This window comes from Triturus cristatus, chromosome 4_1, assembly GCF_964204655.1.
Source record: "Triturus cristatus chromosome 4_1, aTriCri1.1, whole genome shotgun sequence".
Classification (NCBI taxonomy): domain Eukaryota; kingdom Metazoa; phylum Chordata; class Amphibia; order Caudata; family Salamandridae; genus Triturus; species Triturus cristatus.
In genome coordinates this window covers 1,212,902,209-1,212,923,442 of record NC_140585.1, presented here as the reverse complement: position 1 = coordinate 1,212,923,442, position 21,234 = coordinate 1,212,902,209, and the positions used below count along the sequence as shown (strand labels likewise).

The 21,234-nt window shown below is 44.4% G+C and overlaps 1 protein-coding gene across 1 annotated transcript in view; it reads right to left on the bottom strand.

The window, feature by feature from the left end:
* Positions 1 to 21,234, bottom strand: part of LOC146856418 (fidgetin-like) — a 328,115-nt gene that overhangs the window by 273,820 nt on the left and 33,061 nt on the right. Inside the window, exon 2 of the mRNA XM_085654557.1 lies at positions 2,039 to 2,181. The gene's annotated coding sequence lies outside the window, so the exon portion shown is untranslated. The remainder of the gene's footprint in view (positions 1 to 2,038; positions 2,182 to 21,234) is intronic.

Genomic DNA, 21,234 nt, shown 5'->3' with positions numbered 1-21,234 from the left:
GAGTGGCCATTGCATCCTGTTGGTCCAGCCAGGTCTGTAGGCTGTTTTATTGCTTGGTGTCTACATAAATAAACCTCAACATCTCATGGAAAATCTGCAGGCTGTACAAACTTAAGCTTTACAAGTAATGTAGGGCCTGGGAAAATCTGGCTACCTTTCCAGGCAGGGAACAAACCTGGCTTGACATTAGTGGAATCCCAACTTTTAAAAAAATGAGAGCGCTGAAAGTAGACCAGACATCTAGTCATGGCAAGGCTTGGTCTAGAGGGTAAATGAATCAGAATTTCACCCTCAAAAGAGAGTTAGTCCAAGACATGGATCCTAACTCACTGTTTGTAAGTGGCACTGAACAAAGCTAGGTAGCAAAATCAGTGCTTCAAATGGGAAAATAGAAGTGCAAGCACTCTGTACCAGAGTACCTGCTTGTTTCTGAGAAGTGCTGGTACTCTCCACTTAAAAGTATCACGTCTGTCTTAAGAAATGCCGGTACGCTCTCTCTCAAAATAAATAAAGTGGCGGTACTCGGTACCGGACAGAACAAGCCCATTTAAAGCCCTGAAGGATCCTTAAGGTCGCTGGTACCATTCAGTGGGAGTAATGTTGGGCCATTTCATCTTTTGCTTCACGACTAAGCAGAGAACCCACCTCATAGAAATGTCTCCTTCAATGTCTAGTAATTGGGTTGGCAAGTTGCCATCTTGGCATGGTTCTGCTGTTTGAATATAGACTCCGGTTATTACCTTTTCAATTGTTGTTTGATGGAGTCTAATGGCTCTGCGGCTTTAAGCACTGCGCATTGTGTTGGGCTGCACTGTTTTGTTTGTAAGTGAACTGAAGCTGAATTGTTTCTGGCACTTGTGCGCTGTATCAATGAAATACATGTGAAATATAAAGTTGTTGGTAATAGTGACATAGGCCATGCTAACAGCTTCTAGGCCCTGCTTTAACCGGAATACTCAACTTTAATTTAAGCGGTAGTTGTGATGTCACTTACGCAGAAGAGATGCACTGAAGAGCCTCCAAGACAAAAGAGCATCTCCTTCAATGCAGAGTCCTGTAGTGACCACTGACTCCACACAAGAACCTGAATGTACAATGTTTGAGGCTAAATGTTTTGTTTGGGACACATACCACTTATCGTTCTTAAATCCACTTTAATTGTGTATCAATTCGATTAAATTCATATGAAGAGGTCCTATACATTTTCTCACAATCACACTTCATATGAGGAAAATAATTTGATACATTTCCTGATATCAAACTTGATATCATATGAATTTAATGTAAGAACGATAAGTGGGATCTGTCCTCAGTCATCACAGTTCTAGATGTGTGAATATTAACAAAACTATTAATATTGTTCGCATTTATAATACCGGTGAGGTGTTGGTGTTTGTGTGGTGAGCACTAATCCACTGCACATCATCTCCTTGGGTCTCATGGAGTTTTTTTCTGACTATGTCTTGTAAAGTGTCTCTCTTACTACACAGACTCCCAACTACTCTTTTGGGTTTGGATTGCAATGGAGCTTGCCTCATTAAAGGCAAACATACTGTATTCTCTACATACTCTACTTGGTTCAGCCTCCTTCAGCTATTAGCTTTCTTGGTTCAGGAGACGTCACCCATTTGTTTGAGCCATTGTCAATCACATTTTGGATACGCCCAGAGGAGTATCTTTGTCTAACCTTCTTTCTATTGGCTAACATACTGTATATCCTTCCACCTCTTAAAACTGTGTATCCTTCCGCCTCAATTGGATTACTTAAGGGTCTGCTTTATACCTGAACACTCTGTCACCACACACTAATCTATGGATGGTATACAGAAAGCAATCTTTTTTCATTATTAAAGAAAACTGTCTTACACTGCAATAGGTATTTTCACATTCTTTTTGTCAGCACTAAAATATAATCGTCTAACCTATATGCTTTGCCAATTTCTTTTATTTCACTATCCACAGGCATTATTTTTTGTGCCGAAGGAACCTCTATAAGCGCCTCTTCTCACAATTACTTTATGACAAATACAAAACTTACCCCAGTGTGCTGTGGAGCCTTAGCACGCCAAGAACCACCCATTGGCCAGTAGAGTTCGGCGGAAGCTCGTTGTGGTTTTGTCTACCCAATGGGAACTCGTATTTCACCTTCTGTGGCCAAAGCTCGTGCTCTCTTTACAAACACTAGAGGGGAAAAAACACATGGCATCAAAAAAGTGTCTTGACTTATGAATTCCACGTCTCTGCGTGAGAGTACAAGTGGGCCTTGGGTGCCATATCACTCTGCGGTCAGAAGAATGCAGGAATCATAATATACTGTTCTGTACCAGGCTCACCAAAAAAGCCCTGTCCTCTGGAACGCAGCTCCACGACACATTCCTGGGCAGCTACAGCACCGAGGGCCCATCAAACCAGTGTGCTGCACTATACCACGAGGCATCACTTAACACTGTAAAGGTACCAAGAGCCAGGCAACATCTTCGAATTTGTAAACAGGTAGTATCTCAAGTTGCTTCAAAGTGTCTGATAGATGACATATTGGCAGTATACAAAAACATGGATTTGCTCCAATTCGGTCCATCCCCTCTCCTGTGCAGCCCCTCTCCAAATCTTTTCATCTTCTTCACACACAACACATTCTTCTAATTTTTTCCACCATTCCTTTCACCACTGCCCCAATTCTCCCCTCCCTTCCTCTTGTCTCCCATTCCTGTTAGACCCATTTTTACTTTCATTTCATGAGACCTCTCTAAGCCCACTCCCCTTCTTTGCTACCATTCTTACTACGCTGTCTTCTCATTGTCCCAGACTTTACTTCCTTTCCACTTCGTTCTACCCCTGTGTTTCTCCCACATTAACTTACATTACTTCAAGCTCCTTTTCTGAAACTCACACAATATTTACTTCTATTCCTCTACTTCAGCAAGGAGTTGTACTTACAATGAAGAGGTGTGTAAAAGAAGAGGACAGCACTGGTAGCTGCCATTTTAGAAAGTTCAGACCTATTCACATAAATGTTTGCGTACATATGTAAGAACTGACCAAGCTGCAGTGTTAAAATGTGCTACATCAGCCAACTGCAGTGTGCATGTTCTAAATGTTCATCACACACCACTGTTCACGAGAGGATAACAACCAAGAGGAAACACATTTCTTTTTGACGTTTTATCTATGATCACAATATAACAAAGATACATCAAACGCACGTGCATTCAACAATGATAGCTTCCCTTATTTCTCCAAAACGAAAGGACAGAAATGCACCAAACCAAACAAAGGGCACTGACTTAAGCCAAGCCGAGTAGCGCCTGACTGCCAACCCAGGTGTTCTGCTTGTTCAGCCATTTTGGAATTTCTCACTGACAAAATTCCGATGCAAAATAGTGCTTTTAGGATGCCCCATACCATATCTTTGCTCTCTCCTCCATCACTTTACCTTTCTGAGTTATATTTAGAACCTCCAGCAAAATTAGCACAAACAAAGGGAATGTACTATACTTTTCTTTTTCTTCTGGAAACCTTGGTGGAGATTATCAAAAGATTATGGCATGCAGGCAAAGTTATTAATAATACCACCCCAAAATGGGCCTTTTTTTCACCTTAACTGCAGAAGTGTTAGCGTGGCTCCTGGAATATATAAAACCTCTCCAGAATAGTACTGAAAAATAATATTTTGCCCATAAATTTACAAGGTATTGACCAAAGTCAACCATGTCATCAAAAGATTACTGTATTTTTATGAGTAGTTATGCATTTGAAATTTAGCGACACAGCTTGGGGATTTCAACGTTTAAAAATGTGTTTTTTAGAATTGCAGTATGAGCATTGTTAGAGCTGGCTACCAGGGCTGGACTGGGAACCCAAAGCAGCCCCGACAATTTTGTAGGACCAACCCTCTCCCCCCACCTGTAGGGGGTTGCAAGAGTGAAGCACTGCTGCTTTTGTTACTGGGGACCGATACTGCAGCACTGCTGCATAACCGGCCCCCAGTAACAAAAAAACAGCCCACAGCTGCAAAACTGGCCACCACCCTTCCAGTCTCCCAGGAAAACGCCCAATGCCCGCTATAACCAGTTCGGCCCTGCTGGCTACAGATCGCTTCAGCTATCTATAGACTTTTCGTTAACAATTCTTTAAAATATATATCGAGTGAACTTTGGTTTTGCCCAAGTGGAGTATTTCTCTCTCACCTCATACTCCTGGCTGGTTGAAGATTCTGCCCCCTATCAATCCTTGCAAAGCATTAGGTGCTATATCACATCTAAATATATTAATCAAAGGCTGGTTTACAGTTTGGCAGAAAGGGTTCTCTGTTGCAATGGCGACGGAATACCGTCCCCGCCAAACTTATGGTCTGCGTGATTTAAAGGCCTGCTGAGGCTGTCCTCGACATACTCCTCCGAAGGCCCGATGAAGAACAAGCTGTCGGAGGTTTGCCATATGACTTCCAACCCAATTTAGAGGGGAAATTGGATGGCTCTTTTTGTGCTGTCTGTCACCGCCAGGTTAAACCTGGTGGTGATTGACAGTAAGAAAAAAAAAAATAAAGACCTCCACACCATGGGAGAAAACTTCTCGAACCACGGAATTTATTAATCAACAACCTTTATGTATTTCATTGCTGTAGAGTTGTAAGAGTGTCACATGGAGTTGGTCAATGTTACTGATTCATGCCATGAGTGAATGAGCGTGAACAGTAGACGTGTTGATAGGTCAACCATTTATAAAGCAAAGTACATTTTCCAAGTTGTTTGGGTAGGATTGAACTGAAAAGAGCAAATTCTGCTGTGCAGAAAAATCTGGCAACATGTCAGGCTTGTTTATGTTTCTAGGTTTTAGCAGATGCTCAGAAAGTAAAAATTCTATAAAAAAAAGGTCATGAAATTGAAAACACACTTAAAATAAATGCAGCACGCATCTTAGTAGTAAACACTGAAACATTGTGTGAAAAATTACCACCCAGTCAATGGAGATTCTACACTATGAAGAAATCCACGTGTATTTGTCCACTTTTGCTTCCCATAAAATGCCATGTGGACTTCCACTGTTTTTTTTGAATAAATTTCCACAGAACTCAGTCGAGCTCAGTTTACGATGCTTAAAAGAGTAAGAGGTTGGTCGTAGTGGGACCAAGCGTGACATTCGACCTGAACCAATCTGCAGCACGAGCTCAACCCAGTCTGCCACCTTGGCACGGGATGGAGAACAAAAGGCGCAATCCGTTATTACAGGAATGCCGAGGGGGGGGGGTTGTGAAGGCTACGATTGTGAAAGTGTGTCACATCTTCCCTGCATGGATGGGTTAATGTCTCCTGGTCCTGTTGGATGCCCCTGGAGTAGTTGTGAGGAAACCCTACGTGGCAAGCATTTGTTTGTCATCATAGATAATAAAGGATTTAGTGGCAATCGCAAGAGCGATAGCTCAGGAATTTTTTTGTTCATTTTAGATGTTCTCTCTGTTTTTTATAGGTGGCTTGCAACTTGACGCCTGTTTACACATCAGTCATGAAATAGGTGCTCAAACACAAGGTTCACCTGAGCTTTCTTGAATGATACAATCTTAGAAGCAATTCCAGGTTACAGGAGTTGTATTTTCCCTGGGTGAACGAGCGCATAAATCTAGACAAGCATTGGCATAGCCAATAGGTCTCGCTTTTGGGACTTTACAAGTGTTCCATGCATCCAGCACGTTAATCTGTTAATAATCAGGTCGCGTAATTGTACGTCATAGTAGTTTTTAGGTCTCGCCTTACCCAGCGATTGCGCTGGTCTGGCGAGACTTTAAGTAAGGGCTTCAAAAAATGCTACCGCCGGCTACAGCTTGCAGTGCATGTGCGCGGGCGCACGCTTGGGCAGAGGCGCCATATGGCATTCTTCATGCTCATTAAGCGCATCGCTCGCCGCGCGCTTGATCGTGATCACTTTCGCGTCGCGCGACGGCCGCGCGTGCACCACTCGAGAGATTACCACTGCCACCCCGTGGCCTTAAATAGCAACGGCATCTCCTGTATTTAAAGGCTTGCAGGTACCGGTTGTGTAATTCAGTGATATAATAAACATTGATATTATGCAATAATAAACATTTTACAATAACTATGTGCAGATCGGATTCTTCTCAGAAACCAATCCCTTTGTCAAGCCATGACAACCCCCAATGTGCTAAACAGTTTAATATTACTAAAGTTAAGATTGTAATTAACTAGTGTGCATATTTACATCTCGTACTTAAATCATGCGTAACAAGACAGCTTCATAAAAGTTCAATACATCAAGCCAGTACAGGAATCCAAGTCTAATAACCTATGATACAGAGCCACCCGATTCATCGAACCAAAACCAACGTAGACCTTCATCCGATTCGAAACCTCCGTGCTTCAATGTGTGCATTGTATTAATTGTGTTCGCAATTAGCACAGTTAACACTCCGTCTACTGTTCTGGGATGGCAGGGTGCCCTACACACGCCTACAAACCTCGAGTTGGAGTCATATTCATGTTTTCCACAAAACACATGCCTACAGGGGTTCGAAGGTTGCTGTGAGATCCCCAACATGCTCTGCCATGCAGCATCAACTCTCTCTCTCTTTCACGCACACAAGCTCTCTCTCTCCCTCTCTTACACACGCATGCATGCACACCTGCACACACTCTCTCTCTCCCTCTCTCACACACACAGCCACGCACACATGCATGCTCTCTTTCTCACAGACACACATGCACGCTCACTCGCACTCACACACACACGCATACTCCATGCTCTGTAATCTTTCCCGCACCAGTACTCTCCGTGTTGCTTCTGAGCCCTGCTTTCGTTATTTCCCTCCACCCGCCTTAAAAAAAAAAAAAACGTTCACACTACTTTTTCTTTATTTACCAGTACAACTTGGATCAGTACATAAAAATAAAAAAAAACTTCACACGCACGCTGTAGGTGCGTTCATGTGTTGTGCTTTTTCCTACAAAATGACACAGCTGCTGCGACTGCATGATAGCATCTTTTTTTTTTTTAATGGGGGGGTTCCTCTTTATCCATGCTACACAACATCGCTAAACAGGCATTGGCATAGCCAATAGGTCTCGCCTTTGGGACATTAAGTGTTTAGTTATCCAGCACAATATCCTTGGTGCAACAACATCAACTGTTGCATGGCTAAACATTTATAAGGTACAAGGTTTAGCCATGCAACAGCTGATGTTGTTGCACCAAGGATATTGTGCTGCAAAACTAAATACTTATAAGGTCCCAAAAGCGAGACCTATTGGCTATGCCAATGCTTGTTAAGTTTGGAATGCAGCTCTTTGCATTTTTTTTATTAAATAGCAATTAACATGATTTTGAACAGTGTTGTAAACTATTTGAGAAGGTAAACATTTAAATTTGAGCTGCCAGGTAGCCACACTTTGAAATAGCCCTTTAAAACATGCCACTATTTATTTCCCACCTGTTGTACTACAGCCTAGGGCTGGTGGTACTGTGTTGTGGTCTTCGCTCTGTAGCCTTCTGCCTCTGTATACAGGTTCTGCACAACCGCCAGTACTCAGAACACTTAAAAACAAACCCTTCTCTTCAACTCTCCAGATGTTACGAACAAGAAATAATGGCATCTTCTGGGAGTTTATCCACATTTGTGTTTTGAAACCTGTTAAGTTATAAAAATCACAAAAGCAACACCCCACATCCAATTTGAAACATTTTAAAATTGCACCACTGTTTCTGACGTATATCCACTTAGAAGAGATTGGTAATATTTTCTTGCGTGTTAACCCGTGGGACCAAATTATATTCCAGAGACTGCTGCTATAAGAGCGCCTGTTAGTGCTTAGTTGATGAATAAGATGAACACTGTAATTTTCAAATATAATTATATGCAGATATAATTAAATATACACGATGTCCGGGAGAAATACGGCCAACATTCAACCAAGTTAGACAGCTACGAAGAGATCATGTAGAGGGCTGAACACATCCCAAACATATTTTTCTTGTGCTCTGCAGGGATAAATGAAAATACATGATGTCCGGAAGTTCGACGGCAGGGGAGCGGGGGGATGTATGCGGGAATAAGAAACCAACATTCCACCAAGTTAGTCAGCTATGCGGAGATTACGTAAAGGGCTGAAGACATCCCATGAGTGCTGTGCAGATGAAATAGAAAATACACGATGTCCGGGAGTTCGATGGCGGACGCCACAAGGGATTATGCAGGAGTAAGACGCCAACATTCCACAAAGTTAGACCGCTATGAGGAGATTAGGTTAAGTGCTAGAGACCTGCCCAAAGCTTTTTGTCGGTGTTATGCTGGTTAGCTTGATGAAAGAGTTTTTGCCCCGTACAGAGCCGCGCGGCCGCGAAAGTCATCGCGATCACAGTGAAAGCGATCGCGATGACGCGCTAAAAAAAACGCGAGTGGTGCGCACGCGCTCTGCAGGGATAATTAAAAATACATGATGTCCGGGAGTTCGACGGCAAGGGAGCGGTGGGATATAAGCGGGAATAAGACACCAACATTCCACCAAGTTAGTCAGCTATGCGGAGATTACGTAAAGGGCTGAAGACATCCCATGAGTGCTGTGCAGATGTAAATAGAAAATACACGATGTCCGGGAGTTCAATGGCGGACGCCACAAGGGATTATGCAGGAGTAAGACGCAACATTCCACAAAGTTAGAGCGCTATGAGGAGATAAGGTAAAGTGCTAAAGACCTGCCCTAAGCTTTTTGTTGCGGTTATGCTGGTTAGCTTGGTGAAAGTTTTGCCCGGTACAGAGCCACGCGGCCGCGAAAGTCATCGCGACCGCGATCACGGTGAATGCGAAAGTGATCGCGATGAGGCGTTCCCAAAAAAAACGCGACTGGTACGCACGCGTGACGGGACAAAGTGCTGTGCACGTCACGCGCGCTTGTGCGTGTACTAGCAAGCTGGTGGCTGGCAAGGTAGCACTTTTGAAGCAGCTACTAAATGTCTCGCCAGAGCAACGCATGCGCTGGCTCATGCGAGACCTAAAAAATGAATATTTAAGCCTGGGGTCGAGTCTACCGCAAAGATCTGCCCATAACATTCGGCCCGACTTAGCCTTTTATCCTTCGCAGGTTAATAAAGCGAGCGCCACCGGGCCAGTTATAATAACAGATATCATAAAGGGCCAAGTCACAATCCAGTTTACACCATAGGAAAGCACAGACTTATCAGTAATCTTATTCTGAAAAAAGTCCAATTCAAGCAAACTAGGATAAAGAAAATAGCTCAGTAAAATAAACAAGAAAGTAATTTTTCTTTTTTTAAGGCGCTGCTTTAGTCCTCAGAGATTTTGAATGATATAAAACATTTAGCCTAGTCCTGAACTTCTTAGGGCATAGTTGCAAGGTCTTTATTGCTTGTCCGTTTCTGGGACACAATACTATGTTAACAGGTCATTCAGTTAGTTCAAAGATTCAGCCAGTCCCACTTTTCCTGCAACCTCAAGACGAGTCCGGGTTTGATGTTTGTGTCAGCTAGAACTATATTCACACAAATAAAAGCACTTTTTAGAGCGCTTTCCGGTTTTAAGACTGGCCTATTAAAAATCTAAAGGGTTTTTCAAGTAGTCATTCTTAGTGGTGATGCCTTGTAACAACTGGGCCACTGCAATAAAAATATGCTATAGGAAAAGAAATTTAAACAGCAGTCTCTTAATACAATCAAATGCATATTCTCTGGAATTAATATCACAGGGCACAGTACATCTTAATACAGAAGCGGTGACAAGGAACAGTAGAGGGTCTGTCAATACTCAAATGTAACAAAACATAATTAAAAAAGAAAAGAGGTAAAACTATAGAAACCACGAAAAAAAACTCTTTGTATCCTGCCTAAAGGATTGGTAGAAAACTCTTACAATGCACATCCTTAATGATTAGAAAATTCTTCCCATTGAGAATTTCCACACTCAAACTGTGAACGGCTTGTGCGGGGGAATCGCCATAGTACAGAAGAGCTGCACGGTGTTTGGATTTTCAAGGGGAGTTTATCCTTTCTCAATTACTTTTTTTAATGAACCATGTTAAAAATAAATTAAGAAAGATAAACTTCAGACAGAAGAGAAAGACAAGTCGCACAACCTGAGAAGCAGACTGACTCTAATAAACATTTTTTACTGGATAAAGAAATGTTGGGTTAGATGAATCATATTAAGTCATATGGTTCCCTTGGTTTAACACTTTTGTAAATGTTCTGAAAAGTGCATTCAAAATATTTTAAGTTTTGGAAAATATATTGAAGGATCAGCACAATACTGTTATAAACAAGATGAGAAAATAGTCGATTAAAAATAAACAATAACACAAACCTTTATGCATATCTTGGCTTTAATTCTCTTCAACCCCCGTGAACCCGGCTTCCTTTTCAAGCTGCTTGTGCCTGGTTCATCAATTGTTTACAAGACACAGAGATTTGTACCATGTGTGATCCCTCCTACACTACATTTTCTTCTCGGGTTTGCATATTTCACTGAGATACCTATATATCCTGTCATATCCAGTTAAATTAGGGGCTCTTAGGTGGAAATAAAAAGTCTTGAGCGGGAAAGCACACAATGTAAATGTGCAATATTAAAACCCAAGTTAATACATACCAATTATGAGCTCGTCGGTACATATGCCATCCTCCCTCTAACATCCCATCATCGGCTCAAATCATTTTAAGTATCAGCTTTGCACTATAAAAGTTCCTGACAAATTTGGCTATTGTGTGAATTTAAAGCAGAAATTACAGCCTTCAGAAAGATGCATTTCAACACCAATATTAATCCGTTTGGAATTTGAATATCCAAAATCTGCTAAAAAAGATTAAAAACACGTTTATATAGCATTATATCAAGTGTATTTGCTACATCAAACTGTGGCACACCCAATCTAATACCAAGATCTGCTTCTATCAATACCACCACAGGGGAATGTTCGAGGTCACTGTGACAGGGTTATATTACACTTGGATAAATGCAGACCCTTGTTCATGACCTTAAGGCAGTTTACTTGTTCCATAGTCTATTCCTAGATAACACAACAGATTCATCCGTCTTACTTAAATGGATATTAAACTTCCACAACTTCAGCTGCTTCATTCTCACTCAACCTCTTTACTGTGAGCATGCACTGTAGGCTGAAGTGCAGGTGTAGAGCAGGTCCTATACTAACATCAAGCGCTCCATCTCTTATATCTACTTTTGCTTCATAACACGCGATCGTTCCTTCCGTGGGAAGAGTCTAGCCTTGGGCCTCTTCGGTAATGCCAACCCACTTCATCTTTATGAAGATCGACCCTTAGTTGCCATCATCCTTCACATGATGGCATATATGGTGGCATGGATTCCTTTGAAGTTTTCAATTCTTGTGTACTTTGTTATTTTCTTGTGCTGATCTATACTGGTCTTGTCCTTTCATGATGCAGCAGGGGTGGCTTTAATGAGAGATTGTACGCCTTTTCTGCATCACAAACTGCTTTAGTGTATGGACGAATGCAAAAACAAGAGTTGATGGACAGAATGCAGAACAATGTCATACATTCACCCCAGTACAGAGATCTGGGCCTAAATCCATCATTGTTTTGCTCACCATGCCATTCCAGTTTGAACCCAGCCATATGCAAATTAGTCTTGACCCTGTGCTTCATGGGAACAGTCCAGCCCGAACTGCCAAGCCAGGTTCTCCCTGGACTGGAAACAAGCATCCTAGGACCGGTTTCGGGGTTTCACCCCTCTTCAGTCAGGATAGCTTGATCCCAGTGGGGTGGCGTGGTGAGCAAAAAAACGATGGATTTATGCCCAGATCTCTGTACTGTGGTGAATGTATGACATTGTTCTGCATTTTGTCCATCAACTGTTGTTTTTGCATTAGTGTATGGACAACATTTCCCCAGACTGCACTGTAAATCATTAGCTCCCTGCAGTCTATGAAGGGTTCTACTGTGTCTTATCTTCCTTTTCTGCTCATGACCTCAGTCCTCAGCATGAACACTCCTCCCGCTGTATCTCCACGGTGCTCCAAGTCTCCTGCTACTCAAGAGGCCACTTATCAATTCAGCGTAGATGCCTCTTTCTTGGGAGAGCCAATGTGCAATTAACCACTCACTTTACACCAGGATCAGATGCTTACATTCTGAATGTATGACGGAATCCTGCATGCGTTTAGCAGGCAGGACTTCACAGGGCATTAGAACGAATGCATCGTTACGGCGCGTTCTTTTAGCACACAAGTCGTTAGAGGGACTTGCCTTAGGGGGGCGCTGGACTTTGAAGTGGTATCAGTTACTATTCCAGCTCCAATCTGTGCAACAGTAGGGAAGGTGTTGGACTTAAAATCCAGCACCACTCCATCAATGTGCACCCCCAGCGACTTGCATGCTAAATGAATGTGTGTTAACGACGCATTTGTTCTATTGCCGGCGCTGTAAAGGCACAGCGTGATTCCAGCTTCGTTTTAAAGGATGTTTCCTGCTTTGCAATTAATCTAATCAAGTGGGCTGGTAACAGTATGCGGGGCAATCTTGAAATGCACCATTCATACACTGAGCACGAGAAATACACTTTGGAGTGTTTGCACAACACACTCAGTGCTTAACTTTTTCACAGTGCAAAGTTTCAGGCCCAGAGTAAGAGCTTTCGAGGGGGGCCAAAATAACCCTTTGCGCAGATCTGGTGATTATTTTTGGAACATTATTTTGGATCTCCACCCCTTTAGGCTTTGCACTGACACTAGGATTTCTCTAAAAACAAGCATACAAATGATGTGAATCATTTTGAATGAGAGTGATGTGGAAGCCAACCAATAGTAAGTAATGGGCGGGCTCTAAAGCATCTTCTAGTTTACAAGAGATCTTAAAGGGATCGCGCATGCACTTTTTCAGGCGGGACACACGCCAACTTCCTCTGCATTTGTCAGGAGACCCAGTCCGGGTTAAAGAAAGTGGATAAAGAACTCATTCACCATTATGTCAGAAAGGTAAATAAAAAATCATAAGTAGTACAACTAATAAGCATTGGCAATGCATCGGTTTCACCTATGTAATGTATAAAGAGCTGTTTTCATCAACATTGTCTAGGAGAAGGAAAGAGCTCCCTGACAGATAACACAGGAGTGGAGAGGATGTGACGCAGCGACCAGAGCTGCTGACTCGAGAGCTGGGGATCCCGGTTCGAGTCTTGGCGGCGCCGAAGCAACATCCTGTGATTCTATGCAAATCACTTAATCTCTCCGGGTGATAAATTGGTATATAAATATGCTGCAATAGTAAAAAGCAAAACTTTATGAAAATATAGTTCCACCAAAGTGGATGTTAACAGTATTTCAGTGGTGGGAAACTGATGAGAAGCAGACAAGGATCAAACATTGGTAAATGCAGGAAAATACGCTACAGGAGGAAAGGTAAGTGTCACGCACAGGAACCAAAGAGAAGCCAGGAAAGAGAGGAGGCAAGATGCAAGTTCCTTTAAAGTCCATATGAAAAACAATAGATTTCTCAAGCACAGGCGAAACCTAAAAATGAACGCCAACAATGCAATAAAATGAAACCTAGAAAGCCAAGATGACTGAAAATGGTAAACACGAAGAAAACTGAGTGCATAGGAAAATATAGTTTTAAAAATGTCACATGGAACAATTTGAAATGTCTGAAGTGCCAAGTGTCGTCACTGCTACATCACTTTAAGGCACGAAGTGCTTCTGAAACACACGGGTTCGTGTTCTTTTTCCTGTTTCCCGGAATATCCTTCCCCCAGTAGGCACCCTCCTACGTCCAGGTTTGCTACCAAGCAGTTATGGAGTCTGAAAATACACACTGCCCCCAGGACCTGGCTCCATCGCTGATAGATTGCCTCTCCGGCCTGCAGCCCGGTCCGTCTCCAATCAAGCCTCCCCTCGGAAGTGCAAGGGGGCGAATCATTAGCACATTCTCTCATCTCTCCTGGAAGCCGTATTTCAGACACCCTCGGTGCAAACGCGCGGATAGGTCTTCCGCCTTTGTTTTTGATCTTGCATGGATAGCGCGCGCTTGGAAAATCGATGCGCGCCGCGAGATCCGCGGAGATATATCTGTTATCGCAGCAGCGAAAGATGTCATACAGGACAGTCCTGCTAAGGGGTTTTATCAGAAAGATTTATCACCGCTGGAGTTCTAGGGCGGAAAAATCCATCTGCTTGTTTGGGAGCTGGTCCGCTCGGTGCAGGCCTGGGGAAATAAACCGGGCCCGCTCCGTCGGCAGCGCTGCCGGGGCGGCACAGTGGAGCCCGGGCTTCCGCTAATTACCGGTGGACTGGGCACTCGTTTCCGGTGAGGCTTGAGGTATCGTCAATCATACCCTTGGACCTGACCTGGGCGACCAAACCGGGGACTGCTCCGGCGGCCAGCCCCGACTTCCGGCCTCAGCAACCCTCTCCATTCATATAATCACTCGTGACAGCGCGGTGGCACCAAACATGCTGCCTTTCCCCACAATGTTGGGTTGAGAGGCATAAACCGCAAGTGAAGCAATGAAGTCCTGACCTCTGGAATCACCCTCATGGGGCTGCCAAATGATTGGACGAGAGCACTGTCTATCATATGCTAAGTCCAGAGATTGTTAGACCTCTCAGGAGGTTTTGGATAATCGCATAAACCTGGTACATCTGCGGACGTTTTTTCAGCAAGGGCGCACAATGGATAATATTTCAACAGTAAAGATGACTTTATCAAGGTTTTCACAAACACTGGGGGTAATTTTACATGGAGACCCCCCCCCCTTTTAATCACCTGTATGTAGTGTTGTAGTTTGTGTTCTAAGAAGCTACCACTGTCCATGAGGCCCAATTTGGCCTCTCCGCGAGGTTGCAGATGGCATATTTTTCATAAAATGCTTTTTTGTTTTTTTTAAATCATTCTCGGTTTTTGTTATATCCTGAGTTTTACTTTATAGTAATTAGCCTAGGTCTTCCTAGCTGCTCAGCCAGAGTGAGAGATGGTAACGGAATGTTGGTGTGACTGTGATGAATGGAATGCCTGGGTGCCTGTGTGGGTGAGTGATGACAGTTGGAGATGGGCTGAGCAGCTAGGCAGGCTGCCCCTGGTGGGGCCGTGATATGGGCTGTACATGGAGCTTAAATAAGGCTGTTACATGGGCCGTGATATGAGCTGGTACATGGCTAAACCTAGACTGTTGCTACCTGGAACTGGAACTAATAAAGAAGGCTTTGAAACCTACAACATGGCTACAAGTGTCATCCTGTACAGATTACAACAGTTTTGGTTAAACGCTTTCATGGATTCTTCTGTTCAGTTCTTGCCTCATCTACACTAACTGATATACCTGTGGTGATATATATTGTCCTTGTGTGCGGACAAGCTTGCAGGTTTACAAAGTCAGCAGGTGCTCACATAAGTGGTGAAGCGTCATTATCAGAAGCAGCCTAGTGGTTTAAGTACGAAGTTCCACTGTCCCCATACCCGGCATTACCCGCCCTGTCTGTATTAACCACGCAATTTCCTTGAAAAAGGTGTATAATGACAGCTTGGTAAAGCTACACACTAAGATATAAGGGAGGGTCAGTGGATTCTATGTCTCGTTCATTTTTCACTGGTCTCATCAAGGCCTTAATACTCACTCCTCTTACACAATGCATGTGTAAACCATCAAAGGGTGTCTCAAAATGGGACCATGGAGCGGCAGCCACATCTGTTGAAAAGCCGAGAATGAAATTTTATTCACTGAAGTGTCAGGAGTAGAGCAGAAGTGATGGAAACTCACCTGAGACAAACAGATGTGCTAACTGTAGTGGGGCGTGGGAGAGTCAGCCACCGTTGATTAAAACCGAACTCCACTACCAGCATGAATATTGTAAATCGAGGGCATGTTAAATGGCCGCAGGCACCACACAGGCCTGGTGACTGTACTGGGGTCTTATAATCTCAACGCTGTTCGATGCTTGTGTGCACCTTCGTCTGGCTTCTTGCTGGATTTATTAAAGCGCTCGTTCTTTCACGGCAAAGTGACTAGGCGATAAATAACCTCCTCTGTGCACCACTGCCCACCAGCTGATTGCACAGCAGATTGATTAATTCATATTACACCTTCTTCAGGCATCAGAAGCGGGTTTCTGGGAGGCTGTTCCTATACATAGTAAAGATACAACTGAATCCTTGTTCCTCTTTGCTCCTGAGAGAAGGGGGCCCAATACCTTTAGAAGGTCATTGCTCTTGCAAGTGCAAAATTGATGGAGATTGTAGGGCACACATTATTGGTTTCTGTTGCATCAACGCGGAAGTCTATCACAGCTATTTACTGTATTCAATGCGCTTGAGACGTCCTAGCACGTAAAGTGTGTTGATATTTCAATGTATGAAAAGGGTCCTTGACAAGCAGGGGTCGTACCACAATGCAAATTATCCCAACTGAACATAGCTATTACTGTTCGAATGGTGAAGGCGAGGAAATGTCACTGTAAGACCCACACGGTGATTATCCAATTTCCATCAGGATTTTGAGTCGGCGCCAGCCTGTACTCAGCGCCAGCAGTGATCCGCGCTAATATCATTGGTTCCACTAGAAAGCAGACATCGTTTATCTGAGCTCACCCTGATGAGCGCTGATCGTCCCTTCAGCTTGAAAAAGCACTTCCAGGTCGGGGAGAGAGTTCAAGCGAATGCCCTTGAAGGTTCACCAGGCTACAATCAAATGTGCCATTAACATGGTGACTAGAAACGTTCAAACTTGACCTCTCCGCGAAGCACATTCATCTCAAGGACTCCATCATTTATACCAAAGAGAAAATTTTCCTTCGGAATGGGCCTTGCATTGACTCACAGAAGGGAGGTCCAGCGTACTTAAAAAATGGCAGGATCCATCTCAAATTTACAGAATATCCACGTTAAATCAGATTTTAAGGATATTCGCATGAAAAAAATTTACACAGAAGTTATTCAGATGAAAATTATTTACAGAGTCATTAGTTATCCTGAAAATCAGGCATTAATCTCACCCCCATGGACATCCTTTCACCGCCCCTGAATAAGAGGATACATCATGATGTGGAGGGTGAAGGTTAAAACTTTAAAAAACGGATAAGCAGGTCAACTAAAGCTTTAGGTGGGGTGGGTCCTGCCAGTCCTCGGCACTGGCATCAATAAGTAATAATCAAGCATTGGCAAAGCCAGTAGGTCTTGCGTTTATAATGCACATGTTAAGTTAAAGGGTCTTACAATGCGTATTTGTAAAGTGCTGTTTGAAAAAAGTAAATCATTTAAAAGTAATTACTGGAGAAGAAGTAACTTGTAGTGTAGGGCACCTGGAAAGTGTACATTGAATTCATTATTTGTACATCTTTATTAACTATGTGGCTTATTTTTCAAGTACTTTTCAAGCATGAAACTCCTAACAGGCTTAAAGACATGTTCATGATTCATCTTAAAAATACCACAGAGGGCTGCATGCACTTCAAAGAACATAACAGCTCTTCGGGGCCTTGAATAAGAAGTGTCAGAAGTCGAAGGAAAATTATTGCCAGGTCCTAATACACTTTCCCCAGGGCTCTGAACTGAAACAAAGGATCAGGCCTTTAGGTGCTCTGCATCTGTCCAGGAAGCAGATGTATGGGTCTCCTGGTGAAGATATTTCTCCTATCAGTCATACTAGTTACATCTTCTGCCTCAAATGCTACCTTTATATTCTAAGGAAAGGACTCTGATGAAACGTGTAACGCTGGAGCTAAAACAAAAACAAATTCGCTAAAGTTTGCTCTTCAGTCAAACCCTGCAAAAACATACCCATTGCTTTATTTACTGCGGGGTGGGGGGGGGGGGGGGTGAACAATATGGAGAACATAGTGGGCAGGTTAAGGGGAAGCAGCACGTATGGGGGAAAAGAGAGAAAACACAGGCATTCCCATGGCATGCTCAAAGAAAAAGAAAATTGTAGTTCCCTGCTATTAACCATCCAATCGAAAAAAAAGGACAGACACAAGAGGCGGAAGGCAAGCCATCAAAAGAGAAGTAAGCAAATGAGATTGACAGGAAAGCAAAACAATGATAAGCAATAGGCGGATCCAGACCCCACTTTTAAGTACCAGCATTGTACACATCAGGTTGTTGTACACAAGCTGTCTGTCGGCAAAATCTAAAGAGTGGCACTGAAAATTCTCCCTACTGGGCCCTATAGTCATGTCCTTAACTTCACAAGTAAAAAGGCTGACCTCTTCCGGAAGAGAAGTATAAGAACCCTTAAGGTAACTAAAGTCAGAGAGTATTTCGTTTTCTCAGATGTTATGTTTCTGTAGTTTCATTTTTCCTACAATATAGGAGTCTTGCGTCCTATACACTGTGAATGAAGTTGCCTTTAAGGGGGTGAAGCAGAATTCAGGGTGTGAACGAGTGTTCATGACGAACAATGATCAGACGCTGGGGTTGATCTTGGAAGCACGAGTTTCTGACAGTTTATTTCAATGGGGCATAAAGGTATTCAGACGAAACGCCCATCCATTCTTTGGCTTCTCTGCAGAGCGCACGCAGTAATGGACACATATGTACCCGTTGTAGTTCTGATTCTAAAGAAACTGTGTGAAGGAAATGCACAACTGTCAAAATATTGAGTACCTCAAGGAAAAGAAAACGCAGTGGTGTTTTTGTGTCACGAGTGAAAGTGGAGGAAGTGAAAGGAAGAGTAAGCAGAAGGAATAAGTCAAAAGAGTGATGAAGGGAAAGGACAGGAAAGGCGAGACCTGCAGAGAGACTTCAGAAAGATGTGGAGAGAAAAAAAGGCAGACATAATTACCTATCATCATATTAGCTTGATTTCGGTTCAATGGACCATAAAAGTGCACAGTGAAGAAAAACATTATACATGCATAAAAAGATCCTAAAGACAGATCGCATCTAAATACCAATGCACAGTAAAAAACAAATAAAATTCAGTCACAGAGCAACAATTGACAAATGCTGACCCCCCCCCCCCCCCCCGAGTAAGACCAAGAGACAAAAACTTCAATGAGAAAAACCTCATAAAAGTGCTCTTAAAGGGTCCGCTATGTCCCTCAAAATTTGTGTATAATTTATGGCTTTTAAAACCGGAAACAGAGACTAAAGGTATGAAAATGATTTATCTGATATTGGAAAAAACAGTGCTAATATGTATTGGCAAAGCCAATAGGTCTGGCTTGTAAGGTGTATGTGTTCATTGTTTAATGTGTTTGGATGAATTAACCCAAAACACACACAGAGGCACCAAAACACTGTTTAAGAGGCCTACTGCGTTAAGAGACAGATTATTGTTTTCATGTTTTAGGTCATACCCTTAATTCTATACGCCATGCCTCTTGTAAAGAATTCCTTAGTTATGCTCCCCTGAACACGCCACATTTAGGGACCACTATGCACTGATGTCAATTAATAGGACAACTTTCTGTGGAGTGAGGAAAGTGGGGAGATATTATGAGAACTACTTTGCACTGAGACATACATTCTAACTTGGCAAATGTAGGTAGAGGATTGGCGGAAGGAACATGGTACACACAACCCTTACTTTTAGAGGGGGATAGCGCTGAATGGTAATTACCCATCTAACACAACGGCAGGGGGCTTCCCCGAAGGGCAGAGTGAATCCCCCTGCATGGATGCTCTCGGCTGATCTTGTTGGGAAAGCACTACTAGTATGTGATGCATTGATCGATCTTTTAAGAAAGAAAGTCCCTTGTTTGATCTTTAGACCGGGATGAATATTTTAACCCTTCTAGCTTTGCAATGTGTAAATGCCGTGTAAGTGCCAAGTAAAGTTCTTCGTTGGCATTGTCCCACATCGAACATGCCCTGGGACCACTGTGCCGCCAGTCAATGAATAACCATGAAAGGGCCCTGTGGTAACGGAGCCACCCGGCCCGTTCCATCACGCTGAGCACGCACCCACGCACCCGGAGGGCGGGCACGCCCGAAGGCATAAATAAACGGGCGCGAGACCGCTCGAGGTCTTCGGCCCACTACAGTGACCCTGGCTGTTTGTGTCCCTTTATTTGGCTGCTTAGTCCCCCATGCCCTTAGGCCTGCCCTGTCCCTCCAAACACTACATTGGCGACGAGAGCGGAGCCTACCCGCGCCTCGCCCCTCCCGCGCACCTGCTGTGCTGACTGGCGGTGTCCGGCGCTCTCCGCGGAGGTGGAACACAGCGGACTCGTCGAACGCGCCCTCGCGCTGGCTGACTGGGCCGCGCGCGCCTTCCTGCTGCCCGGTGGGGAGTCCTGAGCCGTGCGCACTGCCGGTGAGCTCGTGTCGGGGGGAGGAGTCGGCCCTCGCGAGCCCGGCCCGTGCCTGTGCAGGGGAGTGAAGAGCTCGTCGTAGCTCTGGAAGTGAAGGCCCCGAGGGAGACGTGTAGCAAGGGGCGTCCTCAGAAGTGCCTGCGGGGGAGATCGTGCCAATAAAGCCTGGAAAAAAAAAAAAAAAAAAAACAAGTGGTCTCGCGCACGCGCAGCACCAGCCAGGCGACCTGCCTGCGTCAAGGGGCTCAGCCGTTGGTCTCGCCTGCGCGCAGCACCAGGCAGGCGGCCTGCATCAGCCCGGAAAGGGGAAGGAGTGTGACGGTGGTCTCGCCTGGACAGCAGACCTGCAGCCACGGCCTGGGAGGTGAAGGTGAGGAGCGACAAGCATGACCACCCCTGTCACCAGCGGAGGAGGCGCAGCGCAGCCGCCACAGCCAGCGGCCGCCGCGCAGCCCGCGGCCGCTGCGCCTGGGCACAGTGCGGTAGCCCCGTTGCCGCCGTTCAGCGAACTGTCGGACCCCTCCACGGCGGCGGTGCGGTGGCGCTCATGGATCGGACGGCTGGAGCACTACTTTGTCGGGGTGCCGGAGACGGACAATACTGTCAAGAGGTCTCTCCTCATGTGCTACGGGGGCGAAGAACTGTACGACCTTTTCGAGACCCTACCAGATAGGGGGAACGCCAACGACTATGCGGGCGCCATAAGGGCCCTAAACCGCCATTTTGATCCCCAAACCAACCCCGACTTCGAGTGGTTCAAGCTCCGCCGGGCGCGACAAGAGGAAATAGAAAGCATCGACGTCTTCTATGCCCGCCTCCGAAAACTCTCGCTGTCCTGCGAGCTACCGGACCAGAGAGCAGAGATTCGGGCTCAGCTCATCCAGGGTTGCAGGTCGGTCCCGTTGAGGCGCCTTATCCTACGGCAGCCAGGCATCTCCCTAGATGACATCCTGATCCTGGGCCGGTCTCACGAGCTGTCCAACGCTCGGGCGGA